Source organism: Marmota marmota, unplaced genomic scaffold, assembly GCF_001458135.2.
Source record: "Marmota marmota marmota unplaced genomic scaffold, marMar, whole genome shotgun sequence".
Classification (NCBI taxonomy): Eukaryota; Metazoa; Chordata; class Mammalia; order Rodentia; family Sciuridae; genus Marmota; species Marmota marmota.
This window is the reverse complement of record NW_025999960.1, coordinates 14,606,496-14,623,896: the sequence shown is the minus strand read 5'-3', so window position 1 is coordinate 14,623,896 and position 17,401 is coordinate 14,606,496. Positions and strand designations below refer to the sequence as shown.

The 17,401-nt window shown below is 36.2% G+C and overlaps 1 non-coding gene across 1 annotated transcript; it reads right to left on the bottom strand.

The window, feature by feature from the left end:
• Positions 1-14,968: 14,968 nt before the first annotated feature.
• Trnat-agu lies at positions 14,969-15,041 on the bottom strand. The gene has a single exon. It is a non-coding gene; the product is annotated as a tRNA-Thr (tRNA).
• Between the last annotated feature and the right edge of the window lie 2,360 nt (positions 15,042-17,401).

Sequence of the window (17,401 nt, the reverse complement as noted above, 5' to 3'; positions counted from 1 at the left end):
GCTTCTTTTCTCATGTTGAACATGTACCCCAGTTTTTTCCCATTCTAGAATGTCAGCTCCTTGAGAACATGGACCCTAACTAAACAATAACAATCATAAATCAGGACTTTTTTTTTGTTCTGTCCCTACTCATACTGTGTTTCGGATTATTCTGGAATTGACTCTATAGCATGTCACATGTGCTGCAGACAAGAACTCTTGACCCCTTCAGGCACAATCACATCCTTTTACTCCAATGCCCCAATAGCACTAGTGCCCAGCAGAAGTATTGCTGATCTTTTTTAAAAAAATCTTTTTAATTTTTTAATTTGTTTTTCCTTGAGTTATACACGACAGTACAGTATATCTATGTTCACTGTGGTGTATTCAGTATTGCTGATTTTGTTGTCCATCAGAGTTGCCATGCTGGCTATCCATGTTGCATAAGGGCCACTACTACTGAATTCAAGGATGCTTTTTATCAGTACAGAATGTGTCCTTTCATTCATGCAGTAGCAGTGTCCTCTGATGCTCTCATTTTTTTTTCTTTTTATAGAATCTATAAACACTTGCTGTTACTTCTGGATCCATTGTGGATGCGTTATTATCCCATGGTGGTCTGAATGAAAAGCCTTATAATTTTCTTTTAAAACTTTCTTGCATTCTCTTACTCTAGTTATAAACTGTGTGTTCAAGAGGACTAGGGTAATGTACAGTTTATGATCATGTATTAAAAATTATGATAATATACTAAAAAATTTGAACCCTAATTTATGAGACAATGTAGTAATTCATTATCTTATATGAAGAAGCTGCTTTTAGTTGCCATTTTTAGTTTAATTCACTAGGATTCTGTTTTTGTTTGCCTTCCATATTCCATTTCTATGGTAGGAGGTTTCCATGATCACAAAAATATTTAATCTTGCTGATCTAGATGGCCCTGATTCTCACCCTTCTGGTCTCATCCGCAATCTGTAACCTGGTGCTGACTTATCAATAGAAGCTTAAATTCTTATCCTTTTAACTAATCCATCATCCCATACTTAAGTCCATCTTGGACTAGGTTACCTGTATGCCTGCACAAACAGGGCAATGTTCACCTTCGTGTGCCCACAGGGTGAGAGCTTAGATCCAGCGATGGTGAGACATAGTCAGCTGAAGGAGTTACTCTTGAAAACCCTGCATAGGTAAAGTCGTAAATACTGTTGAAAGCAAACACTTTATTTGATATCCATACAAGCAAAGTCAAATGATAAATGGAAGCCATTCTCTCCAAAGATTTGGGTATTTCAGGATGTTTGTGGATAAGACTATCCTAAAAAATTCCTTCTATTCTTCCGCTTGCTTTCACAAGGTGGATCTGACCACGATGTCCACAGGGGCTTCAAGCTCTCATGTTAAGAACATTGTAAGATTTCTGGAGAATCCTTTCTGTCCTGCCTAGTCATACTTTGTATGAAGGAAGGCAGTAACTATTTCTTGCATTTGATTTTCAAGTGATCACAAAGAAAGGAGTTTCCTATTCTGCCACCTTCCAACTCAAAACTAATGTCTGAAATTTCTTGAGTGGCCAGTGTCAAACAATTTCCCTGGAATTCTAAATTAAGAAGGCATAAAAACAAGCCAATTAAATATTTATTTGTAAACAAATATCAATTAAATATTTCTTTGTAACAACTTTATTTTCTTTTTTTCAGAGAGAGAGAGAGAGAGAGAGAGAGAGAGAGAATTTTTTAATATTTATTTTTCAGTTTTAGGTGGACACAACATCTTTATTTTATTTGTATGTGGTGCTGAGGATCGAACCCAGTGCCCTGTGCATGCCAGGTGAGCGCATTACCACTTGAGCCACATCCCCAGCCCACAACTTTATTTTCAAGGTATTAGAATATTGTATAAGTACTATCAAAAAGAAAGAATGGTTTTAAAATCTATGTTTGTGGAAGAAGACAAAGTAATTGTTTTTTATGATAAAAACACTTTATAAAAAATTTAAAGTCACATTGTCTTTCTTATAGCTGATATTAAGACAGAAACTCTTGGCTAGAAAATAAAATTTACCTTCCTGTTTATAGTAGTCATTTTTCACAGTTTGAGTTCTGAAATAAGAATATCTTTATATAATCTTTTAAATAGTTTTTAAAATGCTCTTTTCTTTTATAATAATGTGGTTGTCATAAACATTTTTAAAAATTTGTTTTAATTAATTATACATGACAGTAGAATTCACTTTGATACATCATATATAGATGGCGTATAATTCCTTATTCTTCTGGTTATACATGATGTAGAATCCCACCAGTTGTATAGTTACATATGTACACAGGGTATATTGATAAAACTGATTTTGCAAGTCAAAACCTAAAACTAGTCTCACTATAAATACAATCATATATTTCTATGTATTTATATGTATATAAATTTTTCTTTTAAAATTTTACTTATTTTAAACGTACTTGTATTTTTAAAAATCATTTTTCTCCCTGACATATAACTATAAAGTTTTATACCTATTTACCCATCTATTTCTGTTTTTAAACTAAAAAGGCATTTACTGTAGAAAATGTAAAAATACCAAAATGTACAGAGAAAAATTTACTCAAAATTCAAAGAGGTTGTATAGATTTTTTAGCAATTTTAGAATTTGGATATTCTACCAGTTTTATTTTAGCCATTTGAACGTATTTGAGGCAAAATTAAGATTTTAAGAAACTCGTTTCTTTGTGATCACTTGAAAATCAAATGCAAGAAATAGTTACTGCCTTCCTTCGTACAAAGTATGACTAGGCAGGACAGAAAGGATTCTCCAGAAACCTTATGAAATTAAAGTATTTGAGGATAAATTGAACAGATCATGGAATTTAGCTGCAAATACAGTTCTGTTTCATGCTCTTTTGATTAAAAAAAAAGCAATCAAGTCAAACTTGCAGTCATTTTTCAAAAGTGAAGATATTGACTGATTTGATCCTGAGATATAAGACTGATGCACAAATTTGAATAGGGGGTGAAAATAGGGAAAGATAAAGAAGATTGATCACAGAAGGGTGGGAGAAGTAAAAGAGGATTTCAGATGGTCTTAGAGAAACACCTGTATCACCATCTTGCCAACACAGACACTCTGTGTCAATGGCACACCTGGTCATTTGATCAGTTTCTCTTAAAAAGAGATAAGACAGAATATTGGGTATGTTTATGATTTTGTGGCTCTCAGAAAGTTCATTCACTAAAGTTCTGCTGTTAATAGAGAAAAATCATGGATTCTTTTCACTGACTTAACTATCAAGCCAAAGTTAAGAAGAACAACTCTGATGGAGATAATATCTTACTTACCTGATCTTGCTTAAAGGATGAGTTATTTAATAACAGGCTTTTATGAAATGAGAGATGTTTTAGCTGCCTGGCAAAGTGACTTTCTCACACTGGTTCTTAAATACATTCTTGGAATGAAGAAACACGCGAGGACTGTGTGTGGAGGGTGGGAGCATGTGGAGGATCCAGGGGGCTGAGGGTTAACCTTCACTGTTCTCAGTGTTAAGCAGAAAATGAATAAAGACCCTTCTGAGAAAGTGTCCAAGGCAGCTGGTAAAAATGGGTCCCCTAAAGGGGAAATGTCCTGAGAGGGACTAGGAGGCTTCTTATCCTAGCTTAGGGATGAAGGAAGGGGGGAGCAGGATGAATGGAACAGAAGTTGTGGGAGGTGGAGGTGGGGAAGGGAGGGGGTCAGCAGCAGAATTAAAAATGTATGCATGGGGCTGGGGTTATAGCTTAGTGGTTGAGCCCTTGCCTTGCATAGGTGAGGCACTGGGTTCGATTCTCAGCACTACATAAAATAAATAAATAAAACAAAGATATTAAAAAAACCCAAACCAACAAAAATACACAGAACTTTGTAGGCAGAAGCACAGAGGGAACATTGAGAAATCAGAGGTCATTACCATTCTCCTGGCTTTTCTTGGAGGAGGCAGGAGCACATGTTCTGTCTTTCTCATTATGAGATAGACACATCACAGGCAAAGTCTTCCCACCAAAGAACCTCAACTGCAGGAGTCTGATTCCTTACAGTATAGTTAGACTTATTCTCTCTCTCTCTCTCTCTCTCTCTCTCTCTGGTGGCACTGGGGATTGAACCCAGGGCCTTGTGCATGTAAGGCAAGCACTGTACCAACTGAGCTATATCCCTAGCCCAGGCTTTTCTCTTTGATATATGAGCAATGAACAGAATAATATGAGCTCTGAAAGCACTAGATATATCACAGAACCAGGAATATTCTCCTGAATACCTTAATCTGGAGTGGAGCCATTCTGCCATGCAGGATATTATGCAGAAAGATAAGGATATTTTCTCTAAAGCTCATGTTCTGAAAAACAGGTATGCATTTCTTCAAAATCATCTCTTACGCTTATAGGTGTGGCAACATGCCTTTTCTTCGTTTATTTCTTCTGAGATTCTGAATACTCTTCTACAAGTCACTTGAAGGAAAAACTCTCTAGTGGAACCAATCAGAAGGCCATCTGTGCTTAGGCAGCCACAGCTGAGTCAGGCACCCAGGGGAAGCTGGGCCAATGCCATGGATTCCCTGAAGTCTCAGCCTGAAGCCAAGCTCTGGACTCACTCACCAGTTTCCAGTTAACTGAAAAGTTCAACTTAGCTAGAGGCACAGGAGACTAACTTTTTAGCCATATTTGAGGTCTCTGATTTAAAATAATCACTTAAAGCCTAAAAGAACTCTTTTTTTTTTTTTTGGTATTAAGAATTGAACTCAGAGGCGCTTAACCACTGAACTACATCCCCAGCCCCCAGCCCCTTTTTTATATTTTATTTTGAGACAGGATCTTACTAAGTTGCTTAGAACCTAGCTAAGTTGATGAGACTGGCTTTGAACTCATGATCCTCCTGCCTTAGCCTCCTAACTTGCCATCATGCCCAGCTAAAAGAAAATTCTTATTAGGGTTGGGGTGGAGATGAAGAAGGGGAGAAAAAGAAAGAGATTTAAGGAAAAATTACTCTGTTGGGAAATGGACATTCTCTTCATGGCAGTGCAAGGTTGAGAATATCTATTGGGAACTGTTCAGGACGTTGAATTGTGACATATTACTGAATATAGGTCATTTTCTAGTGTACATTTGGGGTTTCCTTATTTTTACAAAAGGATCATCCATTTTAATAATTTAATGAGAGGAGATGGCTCTACCCTTGGAAAATTATTGAGCTTTGAGTTTATATTTCAAGCATATAATACATTAAAAAAAATTTTTTTTGGTACTGGGGATTGAATCCTGGGATGCTTTACCACTGAGCCACACCCTCAGCCCTTTTGTTTTTTATTTTGAGACAGGGTCTTGCTAAATTGCTTAGAGCCTTGCTAAGTTGCTGGGGGCTGGCCTCAAATTTATGGTCCCCCTGCCTCAGCCTTCCAAGTTTCTGGGATTATAGGTATGTGCCAGTGCACCCAGCTGGCTTGAATTTTTAAAGACTTGTTAAGGAGGTAATAATTCAGGCATACAGTGAATTATTTTAAATAATTCATATAATGTCTAAAATAAAAACTTTAACTTATTATTTGAGTCAAGGAAGAATTAGCAACATTTTAATGAAGTTTACATGTAAGTATCAAACACAGATGACATGTTACCTTTGATTTAACTCAAGTAATTCAGAGGTCAACAAAACATTTACTTATTCTCCATTTCTTTAGTGAGAAGTGAGTGCCAGGCACTGAGTGAGGTGAGAGAGATTCCAGAAATGAACAGCACCTGTTCTGGATCTTTCCCTTAAGCCCTTTGAGGTAGGAATAGGCATTATCTCTAAATGTCATCTTGGAGAGAAGTTAAATATAGATGTAACTGATTTCTGAATATTTGATGGCTTGTCAATAAGTAAATATCTTAGTTCTAGGAAGCAAATACACTTCTTGTAATAAGGTCAATATGGTATGATTTTGGCAGTGTTTGTATTTGTTGTTCTTTGACTGGCAGTGTGTGCGTAGAACATGTAAATAAGGCAAGCACCTTTAACATTTCAGGCACTTTAGGACTTGATATTATTTGGCGAGGAATAAGAGCCAACTTGCTGATTGAGGAGTAGGATTTCCTATTGCCTTATTGGGAGATGAGGAAAAGAGAGACTTAGGTGGATAGGCTATATCTTCTCAAGCCCCCAGTTAATCCAGAGCAGGTCCATTTTAATCACTTTTGTTTATGCTTTTATATACGATTTTTAAAAATAATGTAGTCAGGGATAAAACATTTGAAAACATTTGTTCTGGTTTGGCCCTTTGCTTATTTTAAATAAGGAAGTAAAAAATGACTTGCATAAAGAGAGGTATTGACTAGGCATGATTTTCATGCAATAAATATTCATGATATTAATCATTTAATTTATGCCATTAGACACATGCACAAACATAAAGATTATGAGAGTTTCACATTTATTTATGTGAAAAATGCATGGGATATGACATAATGGATATAGGTTTTATTCAGTGTTTGATACCTTGGAGGTATTTTAATAACTATTTGTTTTGTGAAGGTATGAAAAATGTACTAAATTTGATGTGCATTGCTTTTGAGATATGTGCTGAATATATACTTCATTGATTAGGGAGTCATTACCATATGGGTAGTTATGATTCATGGAGGTAATCAAATAATGCCAGGAAAGAATGTAAAGTGGGAAGAGAATATTCCTAAGGACAGAATCGTGGAAATAGCATCATTAAAGTGAATGGTAGAAGTAGAAACTGCAAATAGACTGGGGTGGAGTTGTCTTTAGATTCAGAAATGACATCTAGGAAATACAAATAACAGAGTCTAATGAAAAAGTAAAACATCATCAAGAGTGCCATGTTGGGTAAGTTATAGTTGATAAAGACTAAAGGACCTGGGCATCACTACTTCAAGGATCACCCCTTATGAATTAGTCCATTGCTTTGGGGTAAATTTCTTCTGATATTTCCCACATTAAATTTCATCTTCTGAGGTCTTAAAGTACCCTGTGTGCAGTGTGAAACTGAATTACACTATTATAATATACTAATCTGCTTATAAATTTGGCATTCACTCTGGACAATCTATTTGCAGGCAGAGGGTATGTCTTTAATTATCTCTGTACCTTGACAGTGAATCAGTAGTTCATGAATTTATAAGCATGATTTAAAAGATAATAGAGAGATAAAATTCAGAGCAATGGAACTGGGGGAATGATCAGTATTTTATTTTGATTTTTGTGATGGACCAAAATAGCAAGCTTATATTGACAGAAAAATGTCTATGCCTATAGGTATAGTCTATACTTATAGAGTGGGAGAAGTTAAAACGTTAGGATAAAATGGTAAACACTGATGAATCCAATTTCAGGAGGAGGTGGTAAAGATTCACATAACACACACACACACACACACACACACACATTGCAGGTATAGAATCAGTCTGATAGAGTTTTTCTGTGATTCTGAAATAAAGGTACTAAAGTTATGAATGAACAGATAGAGATAGAATTTTGGGCATGAAAAAATGATTAAGAGTTTCTCTGTGGAGTATAAGAGAAATTCATGTGAGGAGAAAGAAAGAGAAAGAAAAATAATAGTTCTGAGGGCCAAGCTATGTTTGAAATCTAACAAAAATTGGATAGAGGTTTACATTCTGGATATCCAAGTGTAGAAAGTAGATCATCAGTCTTGTGAATCCATTGAAAGAACAAGGTGGCAAAGACCTTGAAGGCACAGACATGAGTTGATAAAATGATGCATCATGGAGTCAGGACAGAAAGAAATAATATGAAGCTCTGAGGAAGTGATACAGTGAAAGGAGGGAAGAAAAAATTAGAATTTTATAGTTATAGTGCAAGTGAAAAAAGTGAGAAGCTGGGAGGAAAGAAGAACACAAGCAGAAATGACAGTGGGAGTACCATTTGGATAAGATGAATAACCAGTTTTTGAGGGCTGCTATAATTAGTATGATGTTGAAATCAAGTTGAATGCCAGTGGTTAGAATTAGACATTAGAGAAACTTGAGATCAGGCTACTGGATGACTCATCAACATTAATGCTGATTTTGGCTGTTATGATACCAGGAACTATGACAGACAAGAACATTGTGAACTCAACACCAAAGTACTGCACAAATAGGTGTAGGAACTAGAACACTGGTTGATCAAAACAGGAAGTGAAAAAGGACGTGTTTTAGGAATGACCTCCCAGCTGCTGGGCTTAAGGGCACCTGAATCTCAGTAGCCCTATCTCCATCCTCTAATGGGCTCATGACAGTATAGATAATCATAGTTCCCAAGTCCCCTGGAGACAGTGATTAGCCTATGAGCAGACATCAAATTTTACTAGCCTAATAGAAAATACTTCCTTGACAGTTTTTCTACTTGAATTCTTAATTCTTACCATTTCTATCTCCCTGTTACCTTTATTCTACATGCATAAATATAGCCTAATCTTTTTCTTATATATATATATTTGCAGTTAGACACAATAACTTTCTTTTATTTATTTATTTTTATGTGGTGCTAAGGATCGAACCCAGCGCCTTGCACATGCTAGGCAAATATTCTATTGCTGAGCCACAACCCCACAACTCCCTTTTTCTTATTAAAAAAATTGATGAATCAAAGCCAAGTGGAAAGTTAACTAAGTCTTTTAATTCCTGACCCAGATCTAATTCTCCTAGAGATCAGTGCTTCCAAAAGAAGCATCAACAGGGTGTAAGAGTTCCTTTTCCTCATATCATAGGTACCACTTTTTTTTTGATAATAGTTATTTGAGAAGTTGTAAGGTGATGCCACATTGTCCTTTTGATTTGCATTTTCTGATAATTAATGACTTTGAACTTTGTTTCATATACTAGTTGGTTATTCATGTGTTTTCTTTGGAGAAATGTCTGTTTAGGCTGTTTGCTTACTTTAAAATTGAGTTACTTGGTTTACTGCTATTAAGATGGAGTTTCTGATATATTTTTAATATTAGTTTTTTTTTTCAAATACACAGTTTACAAACATTTTCTCACATTGTATAAATTGCAGTTTCATTTTTTGGTAACAAGGATTGAACTCAGGGGTGCTCAACCACATCCCCAGTCCTTTTTTATATTTTATTTTGAGACAATGTCTTGCTAAGTTGCTGAGGCTGGCTTTGAACTTGGCGATCCTCCTGCCTCAGCCTCCCAAGCCACTGGAATTACAAGTATGTGCCACCGAGCCTGGCTGCATTTTCATTTTGTAATCGTTTCCTTCGATGTGCAGAAGGTTTTCAGTTTGAGGTAATCCCATTTGCTAATTTTTGCCTTTGTTGTCTCTGCTTTTTTTGATCAGATCCAAGAATTCATTGACTTGGCCAAAGTCAAGAAGCTTTTCCCTTATGGTTTCTTCTAAGAGTTTCAAGTTAGTTTTTGTGATTGGTGTAAGAGTCCCATTTTATTATTTTGCATGTGGATATCCAGTTTCCCCAACACCACTACTGAAGAGACTAGTTTTTTCCCATTTTGTTCTTGACACCCTTGTCAAAGATTAGTTGGCCATGTATGTGCAGACTTATTTTGGGGCTCTCTAGTCTGTTCCATTAGTCAGTTTTTTATGCCAGTAATATTATGTTTTGATTACTGAAGATTTATAATATATCTTGAAATCAGTAAGTAACTCTAGCTTTGTTCTTGATCAAAATTTTGGCTTTTGAGGTCTTTTGTGGTCTTGTTTGAATTTTAGGATTGCTTTTTTTTGGTCACACACAGGGCTCCCATGTGGTCCTAGTTAACCAGTTTTCTAGGGGCAACATTTCACCTTCAGTCTGATTGACATCAAAGCTGAGTCTTGAGCACTATCATGTGTTCAAGCAGTACATTCTGGCAGTGCTTTTATAAGATGGATAGCAGAAGAGGTCAGTGGCATGGGCCAGATAGTCAGGGGTCAGGTGACTGCCTGATTGGGATAGTCTCCATCTCTATATCATTATCAGAGTTTGGGGAATCCTTACCCCTTTCTTTTATCTGCATTCAGTCTGAGCCAGTTACCAGACATTTCTTTCATAAATGAACTTTAAACTATTCTTATAAGGGTAAACTTAAGTTCACTAAAGTTGAATATGTGCTGATATGGTTTTGTTTTTAGGGCAACTAGGGTTTTTAGGTCTCATTGTCATAATTAATTATCATAACAAGTAATCCCCAGGCCAGGTTGCCTCATATTGCTAAGTGACATTTAGTATGGGCCCCATGACTGTTATTAATTTTATAAAGTATAAATATAGCCACAATATGTCTTTATACTATGCTATGCTTTCCCATTTCTATAAAGAATGCCATTGGTATTTTAGTAAGGATTGCATTGAATCTGTATATGATTTTGTGTAGTGTAAAATGTGTAAATGGCATTTTAATAATATTAATTCTTCTAATCCATGAACATGGGATGTCTTTTCATTTATTTTTGTCTTCAGTAATTTATTTCATCAATGTTTTATTTTATTCAATATACAAGGCTCTCATTTCTTTGATGAAATTAATTCCTATGTATTTTATTCTTAATGCCATTACAAATGGCACTGTTTGCTTAATTTTATTTTTGGATAGTTTCACTATTAGTGTACAGAAATTAAATTGAATTTTACATGTTGATTTTTGCATCTTGCAAATTTACTAAATTCATTTATTACTTCTATAATATTTTTTTTTGGATTCTTTAGGGTTTCAATGTAAGATCATATCATCTGCAAAATGAGATAATTTTACTTCTCTTCTTATTTGGATGCTTTTATTTCTTTTTCTCCTTGTGTGCTCTGGCTAGGACTTCCATTATCTCATTGAATAGAAAGAGCAAGAATGGGCATCCTTCCCTTGTTTATGATCTTAGAGGAAAAGATTTAAATTTTTACCACTGAGTATGATGTTTGCCATAGGTTTTTCATGTATGGCCTTTATTATGTGGAGGTAATTTCCTTCTCTTTCTGTTTTGTTCAGAGTTTTTATTATAAAAGGATGTTGAATTTTGTCAATTACTTTTTACCTGTCTGTTTTGTTTCCTGCACTCTGGGAAATAACTTTTGTCAAATACAAAAAGTTATTTCCAAGACCAATGTGAAAAAGACTGTAGGATTTGGTGCTTAAAAGATTTTGGAGCTACAAAAGCTTTAGGTCCTGGAGTCAGGTGGGAGGCAGGTATTACATTTATTAGTTTTGGGCTTCCTTCACGTATCTCTCCTGCTGGGACACAGTTGAAGGTTTAGTAGTTGCCTGAAGCATTTTCTTTTTCTTTTCTTTTTTTTATGGCAAAGGATAAGCATTTGGGAAGTGACAGAAAGGCACAACACCTTAAAATTTCTACTAAAACATGAACACTGCCACTTGCATCCACATTTCATTGATCAAAGCAATTCATATGGTCAGGCCCAGTTCAGGACTGGGGAAGCAAACTCTGATCCTAAAGAGAGAGGGAAGGAACAGTCAATATTTGATGAAAAAAAAATCTAAGATACAATTAGTAAAAAATGAGAAAAGAAGAATGTCAAATACTCTTTTAAGAAGTTTGAAAAATAATCCAATAATTATTAGGTATTAATATGGGTCAAACACTGTTTTGTTTATAAAATGTGGGGATATGATTTAACCCACCAATGACCCTACAATGTAGTTAGTATTATTAACCCCTATTTTTTGTACTATAGATTTAACCCAGAGCCTTGTGCATGTTAGGCAAGCACTTTACCACCCCCAGTAATTTTTATTTATTTATTTATTTTGAAACAGGGTCTTGCTAAATTGCCTAGGATGGCCTCAAACCTGTGATCCTCCTGCTTCAGCTTTCCTGCTTGATTATATGCATGTGCCACTGTACTCAGCTATTAGCCCTGTTTTCTAGATTAGGAAACCAAGGCATAGAAAAGCATAGCAACTTGGCCAGTCATTCAAGTAAAAACAGAGCAGCTGGACACAGTGGCACACACTCGTAATCTCAGTGATTCTGGAGGCTGAGGAAGGGTTATTACAAGTTCAAAGCCAGTCTCAGTAATTTAGTGAGAGCCTATCTCAAAGTAAAAATAAAATAAAATAAAAATAACTGGGGTATAGTTTAGTGCTAAAGAGCCCATGGGTTCAATACTTAGAACCACAAAATGAACAAGTAAATAAATTAAAAACAAAACAGAAAAAAATAGCAGAACAAAGAACATGAAGGTCCATGGGTTTTGGTTAAAATATAAAACTTGTCTTATCCATAAAGACATGCACTCTACTTGTCCCTCCTGTAACTCAGAGTCATGTGGTCTTCAGGTATTTCCTGAGGTGCATCAGTGAGTAAGTTTTAGCCTAGATTTTCTTTGGATATGTTGTAGGCACAGCATGGAGTTCACTGTCTTTCCTCTTGGCCATAAATACAGTATGACACAGTGTTTTAGTCAGTTTTTGCATTGTTGTGACCAAAATACCTAACAAGAACAACTTAGTGGAGGAAAGATTTATTTGGCACAGATTCAGAGTTCTCAGTCCATAGATGGCCAATTACATTTCTCTGGGCACAAGATGAGGCAGAACATCATGGGGGAGGGCATTGCAGAGGGAAGTGCTCCCCTCATAGTAGCAAGGAAGGAGGGAGAGGGGTGGGGGGAGAAAGGGGCCACAGGGAAGATGCATGCTTCCAGGGAGCACACCCAGGAACCCACCTCCACTAGCCATGCCCCATCTGCCAACAATTACCACCCAGTCAGTCCATTCAAACTAGTTTGGATGGATTAGGTTATAGCTCTCATGATCTTATCATTTCACCTCTGAATATTTCTGCATTAACACAGGAGATTTTGGGAGACACTTCATATCCAAACAATAACACTCATCATAATGTCATTGCTATCTTATCTTTACTTAGTGGGTTGTATGTATTGATTTTTTAATCTGTAGTCTCAGAAGTATTAAAAAATCACCTTTTTTCCTATTTATATATTTTTATAGCTGACAATTCTTTCTTTCTTTCAAGCTACCATTTAAGTTTGATGTGGAAACCTCACTCACTAAACAGTAAATGAAGTGATAATCAGTAATTTCTGTCACTTAAGGTGTAAATCTTATTCCAATCACAATCCCCACTGTCTTGTCTTTCATTGTGGTTGGGGTTGGCACCAATTGAGGCATTGGTAAGGAGAGGCATTTATTTCTCAATAGTATCTTGCCTTACCTCCTGCCCAATAGTTAAATCATCCCTTCTTGACCTCAGTTCTCTCTTTCTCCCTCTTTCCCTGCCCCCTCTCCTGCACTCAGTGTTCTATTATGATGTGGCTCATTCTTATCCACTTTCTGGCAAGACTGGCCTTGCTGAATCTTCTCATTCAACTGTGTCGTCTTCTACTCATAGAACCCTTAGCAGGTCACTTGCTCTATCACTGTAAATTAATATTCTTTCATTTCTAAATAGAGATGCAGAATTGATCAGATGTCCTCCTGTGCCATTCTAAGGCCAAAGAAATTGAAGAGAAATGTCTACTACTTCCATATATTACCTTTCCTGGTCTTTGGTAGTTAGATAATTTTTTTAGGGGTGGGTAATTATCTTCTTATTATGTTTCTTATTATGAGCCACACCTGGAAGCAAGAAGCAACTCTTCATTACTGCCACATCTCTAAACTTAATGAGAGGAGGAAGTTTTAGCATCAATAAAAATACAAAAAATATGGATCATGGGTTGAAAGGCAGAATGGCAGAGTCCCATATGCTCACAACCAAAGCTCCTGAATTTTCTCCCATCTATCCTTCCCAGTTTAGCAAGGGAATGGTTGGTTGATATTTTATCTAACATATTTTTGTGTCTTTCAACTTAGAAACCAAGAATATTTGTGTCTTTGTTCTCTGATTCCACAGTAGCTGGAAGATGGGAATAGATTTGGGGAATAAGTGACTAAAACATAGAGTGGGAAGAAATATCACAATTCCACTAGTACTTTCCATAACATCCTCTCATGGCTGTTATCCATTTGTCCTTTGTTACCTGGCCCTCTCAGAGCTCTGAGATGGTGATATCAGGTGTTATATGCAGGTGTTATATGCATATGCAGGCCACTCACCTAGAAGCTCATTTCTATTTCTCCAATTATCATTTATTTAAAATTATGTAAATACCATTTTATTTTCCTACTCTTCATAAAATTTTGTGAGCCAATCTTATGCCCCTTCTGTTTTATTTGTTACTGCCTTTTTTGTAAAATCTTGTTTTTTTTTTTTTTGTACTGCGGATTAGACCCAGAGGTGCTTTACCTCTGAGCTACATCCTCAGCCTTTTTTATTTTTTAATTTTGAGACAGGTTCTCACTAAGTTGCTGAGGCTGGGCTTGAATTTGTGGTCCTCCTTCCTCAACCTCCTGAGTCACTGAAATTACAGGCATGCACCGTTGCACCCAGCTTGTCCTTTCTTATAGATAAGAAATTCTAGTGTTCTTTTGGAAATATTTATCTCTTCAGACTGGTTTTCAGTCTCTCTCTCTCTCCTCTCTCTCTCTTTTTGGGGTATTGGGTATCAAACCAATGCACTTACATGTTAGGTAAGTGCTCTACCACTGAGCCACATTCCCAGACCAAGTTCCAAAATGGTCTGAAGAGATAAATTCACAATGCTGGGAAGGCTGAAAGTGGTGTTGATTGTGGTTGATAATTTTGTGATATAAATCAAACTAAATAAAAAAACTCACAAATCAAACAAAATGCAATTGAGGACAGCCAGTTTTAGAATGGTGGGAGAATGGGCAAGCTTTGGACATGCCAGCTCCTCTATTCATATTTTTTTGTCCAAGTCCACTTCTTTTTCTGTTCATGCCCTATAGTGGGGCATGTGAGAGAGACTGGTGGTTTGGCCAAAGACTGAGAAGGGTTGGAGAGACAGAAACCATATCATAGCTAGCCATGTTATCTCAGCTATTCAACCTTTTCCTCTTTGGGGGTTTGCGGATACTTTCTTTTTAAATATTTATTTATTTATGTATCTTTAGTTTTACGTGGACACATTATTTTGTGTTTATGTGGTGCTGAGGATCGAACCCAGAGCCTCATGCATACTAGGCAAGCGCTCTACCACTGAGCCACAACCCCAGCCCATCGAGGATACTTTCTGGGCAGAAGGAAAACATACCAAAATTAAATAATTTCAAATATTGTTTATTCCAACCACTCAATGTCAAGGTCTAATCTAATAATCAAAATTAAGGTGGAAAAAAATCAGAGTCTTCTGAAAGGTCCCTGAATTTTGTCCCTAGACCACTGGTATCACAGTTCGAATGATATGGCTGAACTGGGAATGAGACAGCAATTCCCTGGCTTATTTCCTTTTCATTCTTGAGTTTGCCCTTACCCCAAACAGGAAAATTCTTAAAGGGGGACTTGGGTTTTGTTTGTTTGCCTCTGTGGATCTGAGGTTTGTGAAGATATCAGGAGTAGTTAGGGTTACACAGAAAGGCTAGGAATCCTTTAGATCATCCTTTTAGCAAATTAATTCTCTGATGAATTTTTTTTGGATTTGTTTTCAAAATCTATCATGAAGTACTGCACGACTTACTGACTAGTGTGCCAACCCAACCGTCTTTACTTGGACTTTCAGATGCTACGCTGTCGGGAAGACTTTTTGAAGGCCACAAGGGCAAGAATTCTAAGAGCTTGAGGTCTTGCGCCCATGCTAGAGGCTGGGGCTTCGGTTGGCCTTTTAGTTTTGCATTAATGCATCCTGGAATAAAGGATTGACTTGTTTTAAGGATCTTCCAGCATATTCTAAAGTGTAACTGAAGGTGATTATTGAGTTAGAGGACTCTATTCTGACCAAAATTTAAGAGTTTGTTTACTAAGGGTTATTGGAAGAGATGTCAACATTATTATAAGCCTATTTGTTTTCTAGCACCTGAACTTGTTTTTGAAAAAAGAGTACTTTCTTGTTGACCCCATATTTACATATTCATTTAATTTACTTAGCCAATTTGGGTTCTCTTCAAATCTCAGGGAAGAAAAGAATAATGTTTAGTATCCTGTAAAATACCTTTTCTAAGAAGCTCCCCCTGGGTCTCTGAATTGAGGGTTGAGGCACAGGCACAGTTCTTGCTCTCTGCAAAATGTGAAGGCAGACTTCACAAGCAGGAAGATCACCATCAGGAAGGAGGGAGCAGAGAGTTCACATGACAGGGCCTGTTCCCAAAAAACACAGTCCAGATAGGAATCTTGCTATGATCTGCCAGGCTAAATTAGTTATTTAATAATTAAATTAATATTCTATTAATCTTGTCCAGAAACTTTAAGAACTAACCTTTACTTTCTTCAAAAACACCAGACATCTACCCGCCAATATCTGAGGGAAATGATGATATCAGTTTCTACTGGCTGTATGTGGATGCTTCTAATTGCAGAATCTGAACTGAGAGACACTTAGAAAAGACCTGGGAGACGGAGTGTTCAGGCTCCCAGCCCTCATATTTGAGGAAATTTTTAGAAGAGCAGACATGGTGCTAGTAATCATGAGATAATATGTGGTGCATCTCTATTTCTTACTTTTAGATAGGCTACCTTTCATCCCTACTGTGAACTATGATTAAATCATTTCCTGTATTCTCTTTTTTTCTTCTTTTCCTTCCTACATCATTTCTTTTCTGCTTTCTCATTATTTTATATCATTCAGGATTTTAATATTTACCCTCAGTTTTGTAACTTCAATGATATGTTTTGTGTTTATGGATTAATTTAAAAATTGAAAATCGAGAGCAATGGAATACACTGAGAAGTGGTAGTATGGTTTGATCTGTTAATAGCATTACATTTGTGTTGCTTGTAGGAAAATATTCTAAGAATTAAGTTTAAATTACTATTTTCTTTAATCCCACCAACTTCTAAAAGCCATGCTATATTTAACATGATTTATGTTTGGCCATTGCTTTCTTGTATAGATTTAGTTATTCTTTCCTACATATTCAAATTATCTTTATTTTGATTGTTGATAGAGGGAACTTATACTTTCTTTACCATATCACTACATTTATCTACCTTCTTTGTCATATAATTTGTTAACTTCTAATTTTGAACTTGATCATCTCTGGAATTCTTATACACTAATTGTTCTCACATGTATTCTTTTAGCATAACTGATGCTATTGGCACCTTTCCATATGTTCTCATCCTTATCACCTCAATGCACACTGGCCCAATTCCAGATACTATCTTGAACTTCTTTTTCTGAGGTCTTTCTATTGCTATTATAACCTTCATGGTCATCAGCATCATAACTATATAACCCTTGTGTGTTCTGAATTTGGAATGAAAATAGGTAGAAGGGAATATGTGGGCATATGCAATCTCTTTAGCAAGTGGTAGATAAGGGCATGACAAGTATAGGAAGTGTGCAATTGGTCTATTGTTTTGAAATATAACTGGTAATTAGGGAAATGAGATGACAAATTCGGGCTAACTCACTGGCAA